The sequence below is a fragment of the Gorilla gorilla genome, chromosome 5 (genome assembly GCF_029281585.2).
Source record: "Gorilla gorilla gorilla isolate KB3781 chromosome 5, NHGRI_mGorGor1-v2.1_pri, whole genome shotgun sequence".
Taxonomy (NCBI): Eukaryota; Metazoa; Chordata; class Mammalia; order Primates; family Hominidae; genus Gorilla; species Gorilla gorilla.
The window spans coordinates 18,309,775-18,327,930 of NC_073229.2; the positions used below are offsets into that span (position 1 = coordinate 18,309,775).

Here is an 18,156-nt window from a genome sequence, read left to right on the forward strand (position 1 = left end):
ATGGCGGTCAAGGCTGCAGTGTGTTGTGACTGTGCCACTGCACTCTAGCCTGGGTGACAGAACAAGACCCCCTTTCAATCAATAAATAAACAGAGATTGAAGGATGCCGATGCGTGTGTCACCCACTGCTTTAAGATTCATAATTTCCCAGCCCGGCACAGTGGTTCACATCTGTAATCCCAGCACTCTGGGAGGCCAAGGTGGGTGGATCACGAGGTCAGGAGATCGCGACGGTGAAACCCCGTCTCTACTCAAAATACAAAAAAGTTAGTCGGGCGTGGTGACGGGCGCCTGTAGTCCCAGCTACTCGGGAGGCTGAGGCGGCAGAATGGCGTGAACCCGGGAGGCAGAGCTTGCACTGAGCAGAGATCTCGCCACTGCACTTCAGCCTAGGCGACAGGGTGAGACTCTGTCTTTAAAAAAACAAAAAAGATTCATAATTTCACTACAATTACTTTTAAGTTTGTATATTCATATCAATAATAATTTTTGACCAATATAAACATACTCTAAAGCATATGATTAGAAGTCCACACTATCACCATGTGATTTCAGCAGGCAGTCCAGAAGGTCCAAGAACATATTCCCCAGGATCTGAGTACAATCAACATCCTAGTACACTGCTTAGCAGAGTGATCAATGAATGTTATTTCCCAGTTTCAAAATCCTCTCAACAGTGACCTAAAATTCATCCATTCAATAAACATTTAAGCACCTACTATACTATGTGGCAGACGCTGGACTAGGAACCCAGGCTGGATTAAGATGGGTAAACTGGAGAATGAGTGGAAAAGTAACTGAGAGAACACCTCTGTAACGAGCACTTCCTGTATGGCCTAATCTTGCTGCTGCTTGACACTAGAAATATTAAAAGTTCTTTGCTAGAAGACTATTTTTTCAGTACCAACTTCATTTCCCATATGATTCTTACATAATGGGCTCCCAAGAACTTAGCAAGTTAATAACCGTCTTTTAGAAAAGTAATACAGTTGACCCTTAAGCAACATGGGTTTGAATGAGACAGATCCACTTATATACGGATTTTTTTCAACAAAAGTTGCACTGAGTGTGCCTGCATCTCCCACTCCCCTTTCACTTCCTCCATCTCTTCCATCTCTGCCATTCCTGAGAAAATCCCTCCTCTTCTTCCTCCTCCACAATCTACTCATGCACACTACGGGGATAATAACCTTCATGATTCTCCACTTTCATTTAAAGAAGAGTAAATACATTTGTTGTGATTTGAACATTTTCCTCTCTCAGCTTACTTTAAGAATACAGTATATAATACGTATAACATACAAAATACATGTAAGTCAACTGTTTATGTATCAGTAAGGCTTCTGGTCAACAGTAGGCTATTAGTAAAGTCCTGGGAAAGTCAAAAGTTACATGGAAATTTTTGACTGCGTGGGCACCCCTAACCCCAGTGTTGTTCAAGGGTCAACTGTAGTTCAAAATGGCATTCAATACAGGAAATTAAATACTTGACAAGAAAAAAAGATCACTTTCTAAAACTTCCAAGAGTTGGTCCAAGTCACACTGGGGGAACTCTGCTTCTCTGCTTAAATTTATTAAGTTTCTACTTAGACAAACAAGTGAACATGTAAGTACTAAGCACACATCACCCTCTTTCTATTACTACTCTGGGAATCGCCAACTTTTAGCACAAAAAAATCATCTTCGAGAAGATTCTGGCTTTCAGTTGATTTGTCATTAAAGGAGTCAGTTACACAAAGCATGGGCCAGTACATACTAACATTCATAAACAAAACATTATTATGCATTAGAAGACAGATCCACATAAGCTCAGAAGTAACCTTTCAATATTGCATAGTGCACACAAAAGATGTAATTAAAGTGTGGCTAACTTAGAAAAAATATTTTTTAAGTGTTCCTTGTAAGTTTACTCACAGATTCATAAAGGCATCAAACTTAAAATTTCTCAGACTTCTTAGTATGTTGACCTTTGGCAGATTAAAGATAACTTACTTCCATTCAAAGACGAGTTCTTTCAAGAACTATTTCTCGGAATTACTAAAGTGTTTTCTTAACAATCTTGGGATACAGGGTTACGCATCACCAGGCTTCCCGGCTGCTGGTGTGCGGATCTGGGGGCGGCGCGCAAGGTCTCAATGGCAGCTACAACAGGACCTCAGGCTCTTTGCTCAAGCACTCTGAGCCGCCGCTCCCCTATCCGTAAAATGGGTCACACGGCAGCGTACAAACACCCGCTCGAGGATCAAGTACGTGCACGCAAAGGCTGACAACAGTGGCAGGCGCCTTTTAAGCGCTCAGGACAGCCAGAGCGGGATGCACGCCTAGGCAGACAGGTAACACCCGCCTCGCGTTCACTTTTCCGGAGAAATTCTCAAATCTCACGGAGTGGCAACTGCGCAAGGGCGAAGCGGCGCAGTCGGGGGCCAGCTCCAGCGGGCGGGGCCTGGAGTCAGCCCTCTGCAGCCCACGCCCCTCACCGGCGCAGGTGGGGACCGCGGGGGTGGGAACTGGCGGGGGTGGGCGCGGAGCCCAGCAGGCGGCTGACGGCGGGGATGGGGGCGGCGGGGCTGGGAACCGCGGGGGGTCGCGGGGCCCCGCAGGTGACCGACGGCGCGAGTGGGCGCGGCTGTCCCTTCACCGCTGAGGCCTGGACGGACGCCGCAGGCGGCCACCTCCATGCAGCTGACGTCCATGTCCCGCTGGCCTTCGGCCAGGCCCTCCAGCCTCCCACACATACCTCCAGCCGTCCTGCCGCAGCTCACGGCCGGCACAGACAGGGCCCGGTAAGTCCCGCCGAAGACTCCGCGGCCGCCAGCCGCCGGCACCTCACTTCCGCCCGCCGCGAGCGCCGAGCACGTAGATCCGCCTGTCAGTCGAGCGCCGAGTCCTCGATGGGCGGAGCCTTCAGGGGAGGGTAGAGGAGGGGAGGAGACCGGCGCGGGTGCTGGAGGTCAGCAGGGGCCGTGGGCGGTGGACGCTGGAATGCCTTGGGTTCCGAGGGACCCAGCTGCCTGAATGGACACGAGTAGGAGGTTTTTGCTGGGCGTCTTGGCGGTGGCGGGAAGCGGTGAGGGAGGGAAAGAAGGATACAAGCTCAAGGGGCAGGCCAGGTGCACCATCCGTCCCCGTGCCCTCGGGTCATCTCAGGGAGACTGTGGGATGATAGTGCGTTTGTGGGCCACAGTTGACAACGATGGGCCCTGCATCTGGTCAGAGGACCCCTCCGGAACAGGGGGATGCACAAGGTCAAGAGAATGCATGGAATCAGAGGGCTGCACCAGGTCAGGGGGGCTGCACCGAGACCAGAGGAAGCATCAGGTCAGGAGGATGCACTGGAGTGTGCATCCCCAGGGGGCCACACTGGGTAAGGAGGATGCACCAGGTTAGGAGGCAGCACTGGGTCAGAAGGATGCACTGGAATCAGGAGACTGTACCAGGTTGGGGGGGTGCATCAGGTCAGGAGGAGGCACTGGGGTCCGGGGGCAACACTGAGTCAGGGGCAGCCCTAGGTCAGGAGGATGCATGGGGTCAGGGGGCTGCAGGGGTTTGAGGGCTGCACTGGGTCAGGGCGCCATACCAGGTCAGGGGATGCGCAGGATCGGGGGAGATGCCCGGGGTCGTGGGATGCTGGGGGTTGGGGGGATGCTCGGGGTCGGGGAGTTCTCGAGGTCAGGGGATACTCGGGGTCAGGGGGTTCTCAGGGTCGGGGGGATACTTAGGGTCGGGGGATGCTCTAAGTCGGGGGAAGCTCGGGTTCAGGGGCTATGGCCAGGGAGGAAGGACAATCAGGAAAGTGGGGGTAGCGGATTCTGGAAGCTAAATAGTTTCAGGAAGGAGGAATTGATAGCCAATGTTCAGAAGTACTGTGAGGCCAAGATTCCAGAGACAATTGAGTTTGGCATATGCCAGTCATTGGCATCCTTGACAAAAGCAGTTTCAAAGGAGTGTGGGGAAGCTACATCTCGTCAGAGTGGACTGTGAAAAGAATATTAAGTGAAGTGGAAAAAAGTAAGTTTCAACAACATAGGTTGGCAGATTTAGCAATAAAAATACAAATATCCAGTAAAGTTTAATTTCAGATAAACAAGTAATTTGTAGTATAGATATATCACTAAACTAATGTTGCATGGGATATACTTATACTAAAACATTGTTTTGAGAGGTGACAGCGTGCTGGCAGCCCTCACAGCCCTTGCTTGCTCTGGGCACCTCCTCGGCCTTGGCACCCACTCTGGCTGTGCTTGAGGAGCCCTTCAGCCCGCCGCTGCACTGTGGGAGCCCCTTTCTAGGCTGGCCAAGGCCGGAGCCGGCTCCCTCAGCTTGCGGGGAGGTGTGGAGGGAGAGTCGCTGGTGGGAACCCGGGCTGCCTGCGGCACTTGCGGGCCAGCGCGAGTTCTGGGTGGGCATGGGCTCAGCGGGCCGGCACTCGGAGCGGCCAGCCAACCCGCCGGCCCTGGGCAGTGAGGGGCTTAGCACCTGGGCCAGCAGCTGCTGTGCTCAATTTCTCCCCGGGCCTTAGCTGCCTTCCCGTGGGGCAGGGCTCGGGACCTGCAGCCTGCCGTGCCTGAGCCAACCCCCCAGCCATGTGCTTCCTTGCGCCTGAGCCTCCCCAACGAGCGCTGCCCCCTGCTTCACGGCCCCCAGTCCCATCGACCACCCAAGGGCTGAGGAGTGTGGGCGCATGGCTCGGGACTGGCAGGCGGCTCCACCTGCGGCCCCGGTCGGGATCCACTGGGTGAAGCCAGCTGGGCTCCTGAGTCTGGTGGGGACTTGGAGAACCTTTATGTCTAGCCCAGGGATTATAAATACACCAATCGGCACACTGTATCTAGCTCAAGGTTTGTAAACACACCAGTCAGCACCCTGTGTCTAGCTCAGGGTTTGTGAATGCACCAATCGATACTCTGTATCTAGCTACTCTGGTGGGGACTTGGAGAACCTTTGTGTCCAAAATCTGTGTCTAGCTAATGTCGTGGGGAGGTGGAGAACTTTTGTGTCCAGCTCAGGGATTGTAAACGCACCAATCAGCACCCTGTCAAAATGGACCAATCAGCTCTCTGTAAAATGGACCAATCGGCTCTCTGTAAAATGGACCAATCGGCAGGATGTGGGTGGGGGCCAGATAAGAGAATAAACGCAGGCTGCCCGAGCTGGCAGTGGTAGTTTGCTCCGGTTTCTTTCCACACTGTGGAAGTTTTATTTTTTTGCTCTTTGGGGTAAATCTGGCTGCTGTTTATACTTTGGGTCCACACTGCCTTTATGAGCTGTAACACTCGCCGCGAAGGTCTGTAGCTTCACTCCTGAACCAGCGAGATCACGACCCTACCAGAAGGAAGAAACTCCGAACACATCTGAACATCAGAAGGAGCAAACTCCAGATACGCCGCCTTTAAGAACAGTAACACATACCGCAAGGGTCCGCGGCTTCATTCTTGAAGTCAGTGAGACCAAGAACTTACCAATTCCAGACACAGTTTTAATATTTGTTAGTAAAAGTACGGCCCCAATATTGCACGGGACATACGTATACTAAATTGTTACTATCTGAAATTCACATTTAACTGGATGTTCTGTATTTTCATCTGGCTACTTTGACCACCACTCTGAGGAGTTGTGTGACAAAGGGAGCAGAGATGGGCGGTAGTTGCTAGAGAGGCATGGTATCAAGGAAAAAGTCTGTTTTAAGATGGGAGCTATTAACAAAACATGTAAAGAGGGAACTGATGATGCAGGAGAGAGGGAGCAACTGCAGAGCAAAGTCTTTGAGAAAGGTAAGAGAGGGTAGGACCTGTTGCACGAGGGCAGAGGTTGTTCTTAGGAGCCACCAGAGTGGAGCTGTGTAGTAGGAGAGTGAGTGGAATGTGAAGCTATAGTTGTGGGTTGGTAGACATGGTGAGGAGAAAGTGAGAAAATACTCTTCTGGTTGCTTCTATGTTAACAAAGGAACCAACAAGATCATCTGTGAGCAGGGGGTGGGGGCAAGGGAGGATTGAGAAGGGGTGAGATTGTTAACTTAGACATTGTAAGGCGAATTATTAAGGATATGTAGTCAGATTGCCAGGGAGGGCAGAATGCCCACTTGGGATGTGTGGTCTTAAGTCTCAAATGGAACCAGTCGGCCTGCTTGTGTTGTTTTGGCTGCTCTAGTGCAGGCAGGGAGTTAGTAGAAAATTAGTTGTAGCTGAGATTGGAGTTTGACACAGAAGATGGAGCAGGGAACAGAGGAGTTCGGGTTCTACGCAGAGAACATCAGACAGGATCATGGGGTTTAAGCGGGTGCGACAGAATATTTAGATGGGTTTTTCTGGTTATCCTGGAATTGGCCACTTGAACTGGCAAAGAAGGCAGATAACTAAGGTGACCACATGTTCCACTTTGTGTGGGATGACTGATTTGTGTCTGTTATGATGGCTTAATTATTGAGTGCCCTTTTTACTGTCAAAAGTGTTCCTTTTAGACACTATATGGTCACCCTAAAGTCTCCCCGCACTATAGAGAAAGCCCCCAGGCTGGGCGCGGTGGCTCATGCTTGTAATCCCAGCACTTTGGGAGGCCAAGGCGGGTGGATCATGAGGCCAGGAGGTTGAGACCATCCTGGCTAACATGGTGAAACGCCGTCTCTACTAAAAATACAAAAAATTAGCCGGGCGTGGTTGCACGTGCCTGTAGTCCCAGCTACTTGGGAGGCTGAGGCAGGAGAATCGCTTGAACCCTGGAGGCAGAGGTTGCAGTGAGCCGAGATCGTGCCACTGCACTCTAGCCTAGGCTACGGAGTGAGACGCTGTCAAAAAAAAGAAAAGGAAGAAAGCCCCCAGCAATTGGGTAAGACACCTCTTGGAGCTTAAGAGGAATTCACTCAGCTGTTTTAATCTGGGTTAGACGCCTCTTGGAGCTTATGAGGAATTCACTCAGCTGTTTTAATCTGGGTTAGTACCTGCTGGCCCGAGGCACCCATGAGCCTGTGCTTGCTGCTGTCAGAGTGGAGCTGAGCATCGGTGTGGAGTTCTTGGCGGAGTTGGGCTGCCCTCAGGACTATATGTGACCAAGAGTATGTGCCTGCTTTTGGTGCAGAAATTCCCAAAGGTAGGAGACCTGCTGGAGAAACATAAGAGCTGGATGGAGAGGAGGGTGGCCGGGAAGCAGCTGCACAACCATGCTGTGGATATCACAGCCTCTCAGCCCAAGAACTCACACACACTCCTCACACAAACAGTATTTGGCCCATCTATGTGTCTTACACGAATGCCTGCCCGGCAGACAGCATCCGCAGCAGAGCACAGAGCAAATGGGATGATTCAGCTAGGGCAGGTCAGGCAGTCTCTGCACAATGGGCCTGTGAATGGAATGGCCATTCACAGGGTTGGAGGCTACAGGGACCCACCGAAAAAGGCAGATCTAGACAGTGCCTCTGCCCTCTCCAGCCGTAGAGGCCAATGGGCAGCCCATGGTATGGTGGCTGCCGTCTCTCGGTGGCAAGTTGATTTCCATAGGCCCAGATGCTTATTCTGCGTTTGGGTTTGTCTTCCTTGCTTGTAGAGCCTTCCAGCCATGACTACCCAATTGCTTACAGAATGTCGTGCCTTATCATCACAGGATTTCCCATAATACCACCTTGGACCAAGCACCCTTGTAAGAGTGAAAGAGGCAGACAGAGGGGACGTGACCGCAAGCTCCACTGGTTCCACCATAGGTCGCACACCCCAGACTGCCACCCTGATAGGACATCAGCATGGCCCCACAAAGGCACAGCGAACGCTCCGGCAGAGTTGGAAGCTGTGCTGTGGGATGCAGTATATATTCAGAACCTAATATCAGTGTATGGTGCAGCATCCCCAGTAGCCAGGGTCCTGGCCCCTGGGATGTGCCGAAGATGCTCTCCTGGGTGACACAAGGTTCACTAAATCTAAAAGCCTCTCCTTATTTGGGATCCTCATGGATCCCAGGCAACAAAATTTGGTCCTGGTTATGAGTAGGAAACGGGAAGGAGGATTATTTCTGGAATGCAGGGGACTCACTGGGCATCTTTTCCTTGCCTGGTGATACCAGTAAACTGGCAATACAGCAACCCTGGCCTGACAAGGAATGATAACCAAGGGCTCAGACCTCACAGGGAAGAAGGTCTGGGTCACTTCGTTGAGGAAGCAGCCTGGGCCACAGAAGTGCTAGCTGCAGGTGAAGAGAACCGAGCCGGGTGATTAAGGAAGAAGATGATGAAAATCACTGTAGCCTTAGAACTAACTGCAGCAGTGGGCATTATAGCCCAACCTATTGACCCTCCTGAGGTGGGTTTTTTCCCCCAGTAAAGTATGACTGGACACCATCATGAGGAATCAGGGCCAGGACACAGATCTGTAGCCGTGGATCCGCCATACCAGGCAGGATGGTAACAGAGGCCATCAGTGCCCATCCAGATTCCCCCAACTGAAGGCTGCTTTCTGGGAACACCTGCATCTCTCTTTGTGCTTGAGGGATTTCTTTTTGGAGCAGAGCAAGCTGGAAGCCCTAGAGAGTTAATTCAGAAGAAGGCCTCGGCCAATGGCAGGCAAAGAGTTGGTGTGTAAATGCCCTGGCGGGGGTAGCTTGGCTGGTTGCACGTGTCCCATTGCATGGCAGAGTCCCAGGGAGCTGCTCCAGTCTCCCTCGGGGAAGTGCCCCATAGCACACCTTTATTGGCCTCCCCACTCCCCTCCTGCTCTTTCCTGCTGTCACCTCCCAAGTGAAATGCTAGCCCTGGATCAGCTTCTGGGGGAATCCAGTCAAGGTTGTTATTATCACAGACTAAAACAACCTATACTTATTACAATTCAAAGATATATATATTTGTTATTAGAGACAAGGTCTCACTCTGTCACCCAGGCTGGGTTGCAATTGTGAGATCCTAGCTCACTGTAGCCTTGAACTACTGGGCTTAAGGGATGCTCCTCCTCAGCCTCCAGAGTAACTAGGACTACAGATGCGTGCCACCATGCCTGTGTAATTTTTCTTGCTGTTTTTTGTAGAAATGGGATCTCGCTATGCTGCCCAGGCTAGTCCCAAACTCCTGTGCTCAAGCAATCCTCCCATGGCGTGAGCCACCACACCCAGCCTCAAATATCTATGTGCTGAATTGCACACTTTTTAGGGAAGTACATCCTGGAACAAAAAAGTGATGTGGAATCTAGCATGACTTCATTTTCCTCTCCTTTTTATCAGAGGATGTGTTGAAGTGCAGCCAGTATGCAATCACTTGACTGTCCCCAGCATCATCAATTATAAAGAGCAAGGGGGAAGCTAGGAAATGTGAATCTGAGGCTTGGCAGCAGCATTTGAAAAAAATAAAGTGAGAAATCCCTGGCAGTGGCACGCTCCCTTCACAGTGAAACCAAACCCTCTGGGTCTCGGTGACTTGCCGTTTCCCAGGTTAGGTGATCCTGCCATTAAGCCAGGATGTATGGGCCTTGAGAACACACAGATTTTCCTGGATTAAAAAAATAAATAACACTGTATTCCTGAAACAAAAACACTCAGAAGAGGAAAGAGAGTCTTTTGTTAATATAAAGAGTACTGGTGGTGTTTTCTTTCTTTTTTCTTACATTTCTGGTCCTAATTCCAAAGCCAGCTAGCAAACATTAGTGCAGTATATGCAGAAGTTGGCAGCAAATAAAATCATTAAACCTAAAATTGCAGTGGTAGCTGTTAGAGCGATTGAATATTGTTGCATAGCTTTGTGTTTTCAATTCTGTCTCAGGTTTTGTTTGACCTGGAGAGAAAGAATAACTCTGAAGCATGAAATCCCTTTGCAAACAGTCTTTAGAAGTACTAGGAGAGACACGATTCCCTGTTCTTAGATTTTTTTTATGTTAAATCAACACCTTTTGTGTTCTGTAGTGTGTGGCACATCAGTGTGTGGTAAACCATAATTAGTACAGAACCTAACCCTCAAAAATACTGTAATTTGCTGTATCTTAGACATCCTTTTTACTGAAGACTAATGATTATTTGGTCTTCTGTTATTCACAGGCTCTCAACTCCATGCTTGCAGATTCCTGCCTTATTCACTGTTGTAGATACCACAGAGCTTCCTAGCACAGTTATTCAATACATCAGGCTGACCATTCAGTAACAGCACTCACCACAACCTGTAAATACAGTATTATCTATTTGTTTTCTAAAAATGTTTCTCTCCCCTCACTAGAATATAAACTTAAGAGGAGGGATGCTGTAATGCTCATCCATGCCTCACACATAATAGATGCTCAACAAATACGTGTTGCCTCAAAAAAAAAAGAATACAGTACATTATGATAGTAACAGAGTTGGAGGAGATGCCTGTTTCCAGTTGTCTAGTTGAAAATATGCTGAGTGGCCACTTAAAGACACAAAATTATCAGCAAAATTTGATATGTACACATCTTGACAATAAACGGACGATTGAGACGTTTCACCAAATACCACCCAGCATTGCCATGCTTTGCTGGAGCCTTCTGTGTTTTAGGATTACAGGACAATTTGAAATTCTGCGGGACTGCAAGTTTCAACTCCGTTTTAGCAATTCCTGGATTGGACCTATTGGTTAAGGAAGCCCCTTACATCCTTTTGTTTTAACCTTAATCTTACTATGGTGTGCTCCTAGCAAATGCCTTTAAGTGGACTTAACCATCTTCTTTTATGTTGGCTTCAGAGCTTTTCATATTCAGAGCTCTGTATATCAAAAGTCCCTAAAATAGTCAAATGTCTCCAATCAATTTTACAGCAAAACAGAGCTCTGTGGTTTTCTATTTACTTGCTATTTGCATATTTTAATAAGAAAATTGTAAATAAAGCTGGTTCTACAGCAGGGATATGGTATTACAATAGTGTTACTCCAACCATATGGCCGTGCTGCCATCCAGCACAATAATGCAGATGTGTTTTGCACCTGTGTTTATATCTGGGCGTCTCTGGCAGTGGGTTGTGTCTGTAGGTGGTCCAGAAGGAAAGGAGCAATTGAGGAGAGGCACACACTGCCAGAGATATGAGAGCCCAGTACCTGGAGAGAGGGAAGAACTCAGTCAGAATGTGAAAATGTCTGTGCTTAGTGAGGACCTGGGTTCTCTCCTGGCCCTGCCACCCCTGCCCTGTGCTGCAGAGGGCAGGAATAACCTAATTATGTGATTTTCTGTGAAAAAGGATTTAGATCTCTTTATGTTCTAAATGAAGGATTTCTAACGGACATGATAGCATTTTAACTTAAATTGCTAGCTGGGAGTGGGTGGTTGATTTTTTGTTTTGGGGTTGTTTGTTTGTTTTGTCTTGTCTTTTGGAATTCTCCATTTGAAGGTCCTCTTTATTCAGTGGGAACAAGGCCAATTTGCATTTTGTCAGTGATGTCAGCAGTAATAGGAAAGACATGGGAAATGGCACCATCTTCCCAGTTTTACTCACTGAGGTGATGGTGTGCAGTGTGGACTGAGTCTTAGGGCAGCAGCCGCTGGCTTGCCACTCTGCACCTCCGCTGTCCAGGCATATCACCCCACCCGGAGCAGAAGCACTAGCTGCAGCTGCACGTCGGAGGGAGACAGGTTGCTGGCCTCTGGCCTTTGCTGCAGGATCTGAGCCTTGCTGACACTCGTTTATGAAGGCTTCCCACTGCCCAGGAGCATCAGGATCGCCTTGCGTATGAAACGCGGTATAAAGCCTGTCTTTATACCTCATTTCTTTTGATCTAACATGACATGTATTTTATCTAAGTTTTTCATTGCTCCCTTGGTTTTGCACAAACCCAGTAAAATATTTTTCACTCCTTAACAGCAGATTTCTCACCCTTTGTGTTTGGTAGGTTTCCCCTAAGATGCCAACTGAGCTGCGTTCCCCTCTCAGGCATGCACTATAGTTTCTGAAGGTGATGGCATGCACCGGAGTGCCCACCAGTTGTGTCCTGGCCACACTCCAGTGGAGGTCTCTGGGTGTCCTGCCCCCTGCAGGTAGTTGCCTCCTGTGAGCTCATCTTTGAACTCTGTGGTACTAAAGGACGGAGGAGTACATGCAGGATTGAAGATAATTTTCAGGACACACTTTAGCCAACAGTCTGAACCTTTGTTCTTCCTGACTGAGCCCTTGTAACAAAGATGAGAACATAGAACATAGCCAGTTAATTTGAGTTTGAATTTATTTTTTCACACCTGGTGTAGAAAATAATAAAAATGTTTAGCAGTGAGAAACTAAAAATGAAGAAACGAAAATATCCACAGCCCCTGAAAAATCAAGAGTTGACTATAGGACTGTTGGTTTGAAAAAAAAAATTACATTGAAAATTCCAAACCTTACATTCTGGATCCTGCCTGATACTGACCCTGATTGTTTGACCTCTTGAGAGTTCCAGTTGTCTCATTTGAAAAGTAAGATAGTTGGATAGGAGAATCTCAAAAATCCCTTTAAGCTCAAAAATCCCATGACTGCACTTTTCTTTTTGTTTCTTTTTTCTTCTTCTTTTTTTTTTTTTTGTGAGAGAGTCTGTCTCTGTCGCCCAGGCCAGAGTGCAGTGGTGCAATCTCGGCTCACTGCAACCTCTGCCTCCCGGATTCAAGCTATTCTCCTGCCTCAGCCTCCCAAGTAGCTGGGACTACAGGTGTCCACCACCAAGCCTGGCTAATTTTTTGTATTTTTAGTAGAGACGGCGTTTCACCATGTTAGCCAGGATGGTCTTGATTTCCTGACCTCGTGATCTGCCTGCCTTGGCCTCCCAAAGTGCTGGGATTACAGGCATGAGCCACCACGCCCGGCTGCACTTTTTAATAAACAATGATTCTGCAGCAAGTCTCGGCTGAACTGTGGGGCCTTCTCTTCTGGCGCCTTTCTCTGGCCATCTGCGTAGAACAGGACATATGGGTGGTGGTAGTGGAGTTTTTCCAAATAACTGTATACCAGCCGCGGTCGTAGATCACACTAATTGTTCTGCTATTCAGTTAAAGGGTTTTTTTTCTTCCAGGTGCTTCATTCTTTAAATGTGTTAGCTATAGCGCAATCCATTTTAAACTGGGAACTTGGTTACTTTCTCTGATCTTAAAGCAGATTGCTGGTACTTTTCTGTTTCTATAACTTGTTGCTCCTCTGTCCTTTCCACTTCCACACCTCCCCAAAAGCCTCTGCTCCGTGAACTAATGACGTTGCTTTTTTGTCCCTGGCTAGGTTATGGACATAGAAAGCCAAACCACAATAGGTCAGATGTGAAGTATAGTGATAAAGAGGAAAACAATATAATATTAAATATGTGGGTTGCATTTTCAATTTTGCATTTTTATTGAATTCCTGTTTTTCCATAAAGTAATTCTCCCTGAGCTTGGCCACATTTTTTTCTGACCCCAGATATGTGAGTCTATGTTGATTTGCAATATTGTTGTGGTTTATGTATATGTTTGACAGGGTGCATATTCATTCCACTAACATTCATTAGAACTCAAATGAATGCACAGACATGAATGATAGCTTTAAGCACACGTGTCTGCTTTCCTTCTGAGAAACAATAGCTTTTCAGGACTCTGTAGACTAGTAAGGATTTTCAACAGAGTTTTATTTGAGAACAAATGGAGAATCTCTCTTCAATTAAATAATTAGAATTAAATCCTAGAAAGGCCACCTCAATGGATGGTAAACCTTTTTGCAGACTTCATTTTGTGAAAGAAAATGCTCGTAATTGCTGCTTGTTCCTGCACATTGTTTTGTTTTGGATTTGTTCAAATATAATTGTTTCTGCTGTTAGGTGACCTCCTGTTTGCAAGCACGTATTTGCTAAACACATTGAGAAGGAAGTTTTCATTTTTTAGGAAAATCAGTTTTGAACTAGAATTCATAGACCATGCTTTCCTTGGTGACAATGCTGGATTGCTTCAAAGCCCTGGTCCTCTTGCGCTGCCAAGTGGAACGATGACTAGGCACTGTGTGATGAGGCACGATGCTGATTAGTATCCAGAAAAAAAGTCCTAAACGCCATGTAGCTTTCTAAGCTCTTGCTTTACATAAATATGCTGGTAACTACTGACTCTCAGTTTTGGCAGTGATTTTGCTAGTAAACATATTTTCAGGCCAGAAACCCTACAATGTAAAGTAGGATATTGCCCCCATTCCCCAGCCAAAAAAAAAAAAAAAAAGGGAATGAAATGCATGGCTGTATCAGCCCTTGCCCCTCAAATGGTTTTTGGCATGCTTTAAGAGAAATAAAATATAAATTAATTCTCAAAGAATTTAGGATGCTCTTCCAGAAAGAGACGAGTCAGCTTCCCACATCAAACAGGGGAGTCTTTCACATATTTAGTCCATCTTCTATATTTACAGAATGTTCACATTACTTTCTTTTCTTGGTTTACAACAATTCAATAATTCTTTTCTTTAAAGCTGTCTAAGAAATCTGTGTTTCACAGATCCTAGAGGCAGTGCAATTCTCGACAGCACTTACAACGAAGGTTTATTTTCACACAAATTGTCTAGCTACTAATTCAGAGAGGTCTTCTGTGTATGCACATTGGAGTAATTTAAGCTCAACTGTTTTCAAGTCAACAAATATTGGCATTTGCCTGTTACACCCCAGGCATTGTTCCTTTTTCTACACGTTCTTTCTTGCTTTCTATAAGTTAGGCTAATCCACTATTAAAGTACAGACATGATAATTCAAATTATTATTGAAATATTAATTTTCCAAAATCAAAACAAGGAAAACATATTTTGAATGGTGGGAGGTGTGGATAATAAATGGAAAATCCAGGTTTGTCTCCTTTTTATTTTTTGTGCCAGGTCTTGTTTGCTCAATGTTTACAATTGGGATTGATACAAGTCAGTTACCTAAGAAATTCTGTTGGAGAAAATAGCCACTAAAACTCTGAAGAATCTGTCTTTCCTGCTTATTTTTCAAGCACACTCTAACATATTTAAATCAGCAAATTTCTAGCGGAACTGAATAAAGTCTGTCCTATTGGTCAGGCTTATGTGTAAACCCAGTTATGTAAGCAGTACTTGAGGGCAGAAATTGTCCCAGGCACAAGCTATTGTCACAACTAATCTTTTTACAACTCAAGGATGAATAAACTCATGACTTTAAAATGTTGTGCCCCATAGTCTATTAATCTTTCCATCTTTTAATGCAAACTTATTCATACTGGAAAAATACATATTATAATTCACATTATATGTGTACATTCACATACACATTATTGAGACTTCTATTGGAAATATGTAGAAATACTATGTAGGCATTTGTAAGCTTCAAATGATAAGTATACAATTAAGTACACATCATGATGACTATTTTTGTAAAATGATTATAGCTAATTATTCAAAAGTGTTTGAAATCTGTATGTACATCCTGATTAGGAATCTAATAACTACATATTAAAATTTTAAATTATCAGGAATGTTATGTTTCACAACATTTAATGAACCTAAATAATTTAGAATACTGACCTTATAAAACATAATTATAGAATACAGTTAGTTTTTAATGGAATCAAGGCTTTCTAGTTTATTCAATGAAATTTCATATTTTCTTAGCTTACAAACTAATAGCAACATCAATTTAACTTTTATGAACCTAAGCTCCCTTACATTTTAAAGTAGAAATTAGAATATTTCCCATTGTAGAAGCATTTTGTGATGTAAAAACAGTATTTAGTGAAGTACTTCCACGAAGTCTTAGCAATCCGCTTATTTAAATATGAAATAACTAAATATAAAACGTAGTAATTTTGATCAGTGAGCTTATGCTGGCATCCTTTTTGCATATCTGTAATATATTATTAATAAATTGCTAATATTTATAATTTAAAATAGTTTCCAATTGCTGAGGAGCACTTAGAGATGAAAGCCTTCTTTCGTGTATAAAAATTATGGGAGTCCCAGATGTGAAAATTGCCATCTATTTTTTGGTTACGGACACACCCCAAGTTCTCCTCAGGCCATGGTAAACATAATGCACAGAGATCCTGATGGCCAGTCCAGGAATGCCCCGCGTCCGGAAGCACTGAGTACATGATGGCCACGAGAACATTCCACAAGGTTGAAGCGAGCACTTCGGTCTGCAGATGAGGGTGGTGACAGACATCAATTAGGAAATTGATGTCAATTTAAAAATTCCTTTTGCATGAAAAATTCATCTTCAGTTTATAAGGATTATTATTCCTGTGCCTTTTTATTTCCTGAAAGTCACACTTCAATATTAAGAAGAAAGAATTTTACAAATCCAAAAATGGCTGACAGCAGGCAAGTGAGAACTGTTAGTTAACCGATCAAACAAAAAAATGGGTGGAAGTGGACAGAGACGAAAGCTGGCAAAAAACTGATTATAAGTTCCTCTGTGCCTTCCTCCCTTCTTCTAGCCCGCCTTTATATTATTTTTTAACAGAACAAATTTTCCTGGGAAAACTAGAAGTCTTTTTATTCTGAAACAGTAACAAGTAACTTCCATGACTTTGTCGTTTTAGCTTTCACTCTTGGTGAAGCTCAAGGCAGTGGCAGATGAAGGCAGGCCTCCTGCAGCTGCCAGTCACTTCCCTGCTCAAAGGGCCTCCCACTTCATCATGGGCAAGCCTCACCTGGCAGGTAGCCCAAGGGAGGGCTGTGGGTCACTGCCCACCACTGTCCTCTAGCACATCCACACATGTACACATGCATACCCCACCCCCTGCATACACACACCTGCATTCACATGCATGGATACACACACCTGCATTCACATGCATGGATACACACATGCACGTATGCAAGCACACATGTGCACATGCACACACCACCCCCCACGTACACACACCTGCACTCACAGGTACACACAGATGCAGACATGTACACCCACCCACATACATGCATACATCCACACAGCCCTGCATACACGTACACATCCATGCATACACCTACACATCCATGCATACACGTACACATGCAAACACTCCTACATCCTCACGTCCACACTCACATGCACATACGCACAGATGCATACACATACCCACAGACATGCACACATCCACATCCACATCCACACCCACACACACTATTAAGAAAAGATTGAAAACTTAAACTGAATTTGGAGGTAGCAGCTACTAATAAGAGTTGCAGTGAGCTAACTGGGGACAGGTCCCACTGGAAATCACAATGGTGGGTGTCAGGAACTGGGGGGAAGAGGCTGCAGGGCTCCGGGCCTTTAGGATGTTTAGATTCCATTGTATCTTAGCCTCGTTTTAACCTACCTTGTATCATTCTGTCTCATCAATCATAATTTAAATATTTGTTTTCTCTACATCTCTTTGATCTTTTCTGTAAATTGTGGTCTTTGACAGAATTTTATGTAAAAAGAATGCTGACAGTGGCATTCGAATTTTTTAAAAAATTCTCTCTGATTAACACATTTCTCTTTTGTGGCTGAACCACTCATCATAGGAGGATTGTTCACTGGTCCTTTGCTTTCAACAGCTCTTAAGATCATTTGTGGATTGTGTAACTGGAGAATTGTGTTTGGGAGGGTTTCGGCTTCCTGGCCACAAGGCATCTTCTCTCCCATCTTGCAGTAAGTTGACCGTCTTTGCGCTGGACGATCTGCAGGCCTGGTGGTCTGAGAGGTATCTTGCTCTCTTAGTTATAGTACCTCTTTCTGCGTGTGTCACGAGAAAGTGTTCAGAAGAACCAATGTATTTTCCCAAGAAAAAGAAATCAGGAACCTGGTGTATTTTGCCTGATGCTTTAGGTAAACTAATCCAAATCAGGTGAGTTGTCTGTTGTTTACAGTTGAATGTCAAACAGAGAAAGCTGATACATAGATCCAATAACTCTGTTATCCCACATTGTACATAGACTCCAACTTTCTGTCTAAGTCGTTAAGTTTCAAGGGAAAGCAAAGATGAGAAGGTAGTTCATGCTTACGCTTTCCTGTTTTATTTTGGTTTTTTTTGCGTACCATTCAGCAACTTTGTCCCTCCTTGGTGTGCTCTGCAGGTGGTGGCCCACCCTCTGTCATATAAATCTTCCCGCCTCGACTTTGCATTTTGTGAGGCATATTTTGTGGAATTTTAGAAATTAATTGCTTTTGGGCAATGCCTAGATTCAGCTGTGAATGAGTCTGTGCACAGATTGTAAAACATACTCTGGCCTCGTTCGTCTCTGTTGAAAGGAAATGGCAGCCTCTTGCCATACCAGGAAAGGGTAAGTCACAAAAAGTGATTT

General features: G+C 45.7%; 1 protein-coding gene and 1 long non-coding RNA gene across 5 annotated transcripts in view; one reads left to right on the plus strand and one right to left on the minus strand.

The window, feature by feature from the left end:
- EXOC2 (exocyst complex component 2) overlaps positions 1-2,868 on the minus strand; it is a 205,147-nt gene extending 202,279 nt beyond the window's left edge. Inside the window, exon 1 of one of the 4 annotated variants that reach the window (XM_031012319.3) lies at positions 2,738-2,868. The gene's annotated coding sequence lies outside the window, so the exon portion shown is untranslated. Of the gene's footprint in view, positions 1-1,992; positions 2,474-2,737 lie in introns of those variants that run through there. The other 3 variants (XM_055391044.2, XM_055391043.2, XM_031012324.3) reach the window with 3 other exon arrangements.
- Positions 2,869-3,714: 846 nt separating this feature from the next.
- LOC129534328 (uncharacterized) overlaps positions 3,715-18,156 on the plus strand; it is a 128,373-nt gene continuing 113,931 nt past the window's right edge. Inside the window, exon 1 of the long non-coding RNA XR_008680879.2 lies at positions 3,715-4,008. This is a non-coding gene — a long non-coding RNA (uncharacterized lncRNA). The remainder of the gene's footprint in view (positions 4,009-18,156) is intronic.